The sequence below is a fragment of the Miniopterus natalensis genome, chromosome 8 (genome assembly GCF_054644295.1).
Source record: "Miniopterus natalensis isolate mMinNat1 chromosome 8, mMinNat1.hap1, whole genome shotgun sequence".
NCBI classification, from domain to species: Eukaryota; Metazoa; Chordata; class Mammalia; order Chiroptera; family Miniopteridae; genus Miniopterus; species Miniopterus natalensis.
Window position 1 is genome coordinate 52,493,360 of NC_142088.1, and position 6,182 is coordinate 52,499,541.

The following is a 6,182-nucleotide window of genomic DNA, read 5'->3' on the forward strand; positions in this document are numbered from 1 at the left end:
ATATACTCTCAACACTTCCATTTATCACTGTACTGGAGGTTCTAGCCAGAACAGTAGTAAGGCAAGAAAAATTAATTAAAGTTATAGAAACTGAAAATGAAAAAGTACAACAGTCTTTATTTGCAGCCAACATAATCCTGTATGTAGAAAATCCTAGAGAATGTACAAAACAAACAAAACCTAAATCAAACCTAGTAGAACTTATAAATGAATTCAGCAAGGTCACAAGATACAAGGTCAAGATACCAAAAAGAAAATCAATTGTGTTTTTATACACTAGAAAAAAATAAAATTAAAAAATAATTTCATTCACAACAAAATGGAAAAATACTCCAAGTAAATGTAAAATAAACCAAGGAAATGTAAGACTTGTTCTACAAAACTATAAAATATTACTAAGAAAAATCAAAGAATGTCTATATAAATGGAAAGACCATATCATGGATTGGAAAACTCCGTATTGTTAAGATGGCGATTGTCCCCTAAATAATTTATATATAACACAATCACTATCAAAACCTCAGAAAACTGTTTCTTTTTTTTGGATAAAAATTGATAAACTAATTAGAAAAATTTAAATGGAGATGCAAAAGACCTAGAATAGCCTGCACGATTTGGAGGCTATTTAAAGAACTTAGAGTTCCTAATTTTAAAACTGTCTGTGAAGCAGCGTGATCAGTACAGTGCAGTCCTGGTGTAGGGATGGACATGTGTACTGAAGGAATGGCATTGATGGGCTTGAAGTAAACCTTTATATTACAGTCAGTTGATTTTCAACAAAGGTGCCAGTGGGGAAAGGATTAGGCTTATCAACAAATTGAACTGGGATAAGGGTATATTCATATGCAAAAAACAAATGTAGAAACTTATCTCACACAGGAAAATTAAGTAAAAATGGATCATTAGGCCTCAATGTACAAGCTAACATGATAAAACTTTTAGAAGAAAACAAACAAGAAAACCTTTGCTACCTTGGCATAGGGAAATATTTCTTAGATATGACACAAAAAGCGGGACCCATAAAACTTTTAGCTGTTCAAGACATTATTAATAAAATAATAAGACAAGGCACAGACTGGGAGAAAATATTTGCAAATTAAATATCTGATTCACTATTTGAATGCAGAACATATAAAGAACTTTTACAACTCAAAAAGTAAGAAGACAGACAATCCAATGAAAAAGTGGGCAGGATATTTTAATAGATATTTCACCAAAGAAGACATCTACATGAATAGATGATCAGCATCATCACTCATTAAAGAAATGCAAAGTATGATCACAATGAGATGCCACTATACAGCAAGTGTCTAAAATTCATTTGCAGGTGTCACCATGCCCCTTTCAGTCAGGTTAGATAATGTGACTTGGGAAGCAGATTGCTTTTTAGCATACTGTCTGATCAAACTAATAAACTTTAATTCAGTTCAGTTTAGCGTATTCCTCCCCAGGGTGCAGTGTGACTTTCTCTAACTTTTTGAGGTAAAGCTCTGATCCCACAGCACTCGACGCAGCCTGAGGCATTTACCCACCATTTCTCCCGCAACAGTTGGGGTTACACTAGGGCCTGCCAGCACGCAGCCTCTCCTCTAGTTTTCTACCTCACCTCATTATTCATTACTGACTCAACAGGTGCACTTTTCTTGAAATGGCAACTATGGAGTTAATGCAGAAGCTGTTGAGATTAATTATAACCATTGAGATAAATGCTCGAAGTCATCTGAAAATTCTAGTAGAGAAAACAGATCAGAGTTTCCTAGTGACGGTTTTCTCCGTTTGGTACTATCGTTATTGCCTCTGAACACAATGAACTATTACATGCATCGCAACTAGAATAATATATAATTATTTATCTCCATAAAAAATAAAATTAAAGCCAATGAAATTTGGACAAAACATAAGTTTTCACTATTTCTGAAACACTTTAATGTTAGTTTCTAACACAGCATTTATGTTTCTTTTTGGTGAAACTGCCTCCTACCTCTATTTCCCCATTCCACCTCTGCATTTGGGCTTGCCAAATTTTTTTTCCATTTTGGAAATTTGAGGGGACGTGGTACAGTAAAAAGAATGTGGATTTTCGAGTCAAACAACTCTAGGTTTAAATTTTACTTAAAACAAACAGTCAAGTCAGTAATATCTCTATGCCTCAGTGTCCTTATCTTAGAATGGGGCAATAAAGTCTCCCTCAGAAGGTGCTGTGAAGGTTAAAAGCAATATTCATAAAACACTTGGCACAAGTAGGTACGCAACTGATATTGGCCCATGCCCTTTACTTTCTTTTCTTTCCCTTTCTTCACCATTACAACCTCTGCAGGTCTATATAAAATAAACGTACTGGTGGTGCTCAGCACTGTTCTAGATGTTGTGTGTGTGTCATGAACAAAAGTAAAATCTCTGCCCTCGTGCAACATACACACTAGTAGTTATGAGTAATCACGTGGGTTTAGCTCTCTTTAAAAAATCCAAGTTGATATAACACTGAGTTGCATTTCAACATCCTCTAAAGTGCTACTGTGAACTGCCAATGATCTGGTTGGTGAATGACTTGACTTTAGCAAAAAGTGGTCCTTCATAAGTAGAGTCTGGCACCAAATGTTTTGGATAGTTTGAAGACAGTGCTTTAGAAGAAAAGGAAAATAAAAGAATAAACTAGCCCTTGCTGCAAAATCTTACTTCCATTTTCTCTTTAAAGCAACCATTAAAGGCAGGTCTTAGTTTTTTTCTGTATAATAAAGAACTAAAGCTGAAAAAAAAAGAAAAAAAATCTTTCCTGAGTTATAAGAAAGATAGTGCTTCTGTTTGAATTCAAAATCTTTTTGATACTATGTCAAGATGTGTAGCAGCACTGACTCAGTAGACCAACTCCAATCCTTAATAATGGAAAATAAGTTGACTTCTGTCTTTGAAACCCATGCCTTCTCTATCCCTATCCTGTTCTTGTTTGTTAACATTTTTAATAGCTTAACCCAGGTTATCATCAGACACAGATTCTTTATAGAGCAGAGGTGAAATAAATAATTTCCAAGGCTGCTTCTAGCTTTGTGATGTATGATTTTTATGGGTTAGTAGCTTAAAATTTTATTCTATTTATTTGCATTTTTAATCAGAAGTTAAATGTTCAACTCAAATGAATGAACCCCTAAAGAGAGAATTTCAAACATGGTGGCACTTGGGAACAAGGGAGATGTTTTGTGTATGGGGAAGGAATGACTTACTGCGCCCCGGTCTAGTCCTAGGGAGTAGATATCACCACTCCACGCCCTTGGTATGGCTGTGCATTTCCCAGGGCTTTAGAGAGAGCAGTGGTTTGGATAAACTTCAAAGTTGTTGAAAAAGGCATGCTTATCTTACTGTTCCATCATAACAATTTGAAAATACCCCTAGGTGACAAAAATCAGTGATTCATAGAGTATGTTCACTGAAAATATTTTGCTGGACTTTCCTAATGAAGTATTTTTCTTGTCTAGATTCAATTCTCTTAAAAAACACATCAAAACAAAAAATTACCAATACAGTATCTTTACTTCCTTTCCATTAATACACTTTAAAATGAAAACAGGTGACAATTTTAATGGCAAAAACTGATTTTAAAAATGTACATCTAATACAATCATAGACATATACTAATATCTGCTTAACCTAGAAATATTAATTGTAAGTACACAGAGAGAATGTCACTTATATCTTCTATCAAAAAAAAAAAAAAAAAAAATCGTCTCTTTCCTATTATTTGGTCAGCACAGAAGAGAAATCGACTTCCATAAAGAGCCAACATTTCCCTCTTTCCTAATTATATGGAAAGTTACTCTGAAGTCAGACTACTTTTATGCATTAATTAACCTGACTCCTCCATGCAAATATTTAACAAACATCCAGGAAACAAATATTCAGATATTGATTGAATTAAACAAATATTCAAACATTGATTGCATTAAACTGAACCCATAATCCAGATTCCACATGCTGTTTATTTTTTCTTCACCTAAAGTGGATCGGTGGGTGTGGGTTTGACTTTTCTTACTCCCCCAGGGTTTTGCGCATCACTTGGTGTAATTGATTTCTCTACAAACTGACAGCCTGATAGACAGGGAGCATATTAATTCCTTAGTCAGAGAAATGGGCTACAATCTGGAACACCAGGGCTGATCTTTCTTAACATGACCTCCCTTTCTTTCATTTAAAACTTGTTTAATATTTAGAAAATTTAATACAACAGTAAGAGTTATGAAGAAAGAGTGAAGATAGATATAATACCTGAGTCTGTTTTGCTTATGTTAACATAAATATTTGAATAGCAACAGAGTTACACATCAATCAACAATAAATAATCACGGTTGCCTTGTGAAAATGTAGATGGTTTGTCCCAACTTGATAATAAATTGCATCAAAGGCAAAGGAGGAAAGGGCATAGTAAACATTTTTCTTTATATTGTGATAAACCTTGAAAACATACCATCTCTAAAGATTTTTTTGACTATTACATTTTTTTTCACCCTTTCTTAGCTCTCTCTTTTCCTTTATTTAAAAAGTACTTATTGAGAATATGCCCTACTACAGGCTGTGTGCTAGATGCTGGTTAAGTCACTCGTGACCCTGTAAGTAACAGTTACTATACATGTCATTTTGGGAGGGAGAAAAGGGAGGAATAGCAGAAGAGGGAGTGAGAGCAATGAGAACGGTGAGAGAAAACATAGAGATGGAGAAGACAAGGCAAGTTGTTAACATTAATTCGCGCTATATTAAGTTTTATTTTCTGAGTGGCTTGGTTGTCTTATTGACTCACTAAGTATTTATGGAGCAAATACTATGTTCTAGGCCCTGTGCTATGTATGGCCCGGGGATACAAAGTTAAGAAAGACTGGCTAATTCCTGTTCTCCAGGAAGGTACAGCCCAGAGGGGAGGAGAGGGAGAAAGAAAGCAGAGCGGCCGGTGGGGAGCGTGAGTCAGGCAGAAGCGCTGGGCCCGAGCCAGAATGCGGAGGCCAGATGGAGGCGATAGGAGCGGCTCCAGGAAGGCCGGGAACAAACCCGAGCAGCAGAGGCCTTTATCCGTCACGATGGCCCGGATAGGAAGGGGAGGGTGTCCTGAGAAACACGCAGCCCGTGGCTCTCCTCGCCTAGTTCATTAGCCTGCGGGGCCCCTTCTTATTTTAAATACGGAAAAGTAAATTTACCATTTTCTATGGCATATTCTAATGCTTACAGACTGCCGACTAACTTTACAGATACATATCCTGCATGATTATATTGTGTGGTTAAGTCTCATTTGTAGACTTACAAGTGTTGTTGAGTTTCTTTGATAAGTCCTGAATTGTTTCTCCATCCTAGCAAACTATCAATAGTTCAATGAATATATATGTATATATGTGTGTGTGTGTGTGTGTGTGTGTGTGTGTGTGTGTGTGTATATATATATATATATATATATTTGGATTTTATTTTTTAAATTATTATTTTTTTATTGTTCAAAATATTACAGATGTCCCCTTTTTCCCCCTTGACCCCTTCCAACCCCACCCGTCCCCTCCCCAGGCCTTCACCACACTGCTGTCTGGTCCCTGGGTTATGCATATAAAAATGTGGAAAGTTCACGAATCTGCCTGTCATCCTTGCGCAGGGGCCATGCTAATCTTCTCCGTATCGTTCCAGTTTTAGTAGGTGCGCTGCCGAAGCGAGCACTCAATGAATATTTTAACCAAACTGAACACACTGCCTGATATCCTAAGTCTGTTTGCTAGAGTTATTATTATTCTATTCTAGTGAAGTATTTGTTTGTTTGTAATGATGTAATTGTCAGTTCCTGAAAATATATCAGCTTTGCCAATCACATCATTATGTGGTGGTAACTTTGATTACAAGTTAAAGTCGAAATGTCTTTCCCTTCTGAGAACACAGGGGAATGGACAAACAATGCACTTTGCGTAATTTTCTTTGGTAGGCTGGGGCACTAAGTGAATAGTTGTATAACTGTGAGCCGCACATAAAACAAGAGTATTTTAAATGGTTGCCAATCAAAAAATCCTTTGGTTTCAATGTTGCTCTAGACACTTTAGACAAATGATAAAAGTAGCCCTGGCCTGAATAATTAACCACCTCTCTGAAGTTATTTTATAACCAAGGAAGCAAATACAGAAATATAATTTTTATATATGACAATGTAGAAAAGATGTGCAATTTTA

General features: G+C 36.0%; 1 non-coding gene across 1 annotated transcript; it reads right to left on the minus strand.

Moving 5' to 3' along the window:
• Positions 1-5,576: 5,576 nt before the first annotated feature.
• LOC148092622 (U6 spliceosomal RNA) lies at positions 5,577-5,682 on the minus strand. The gene has a single exon (XR_015714957.1). It is a non-coding gene; the product is annotated as a U6 spliceosomal RNA (small nuclear RNA).
• Between the last annotated feature and the right edge of the window lie 500 nt (positions 5,683-6,182).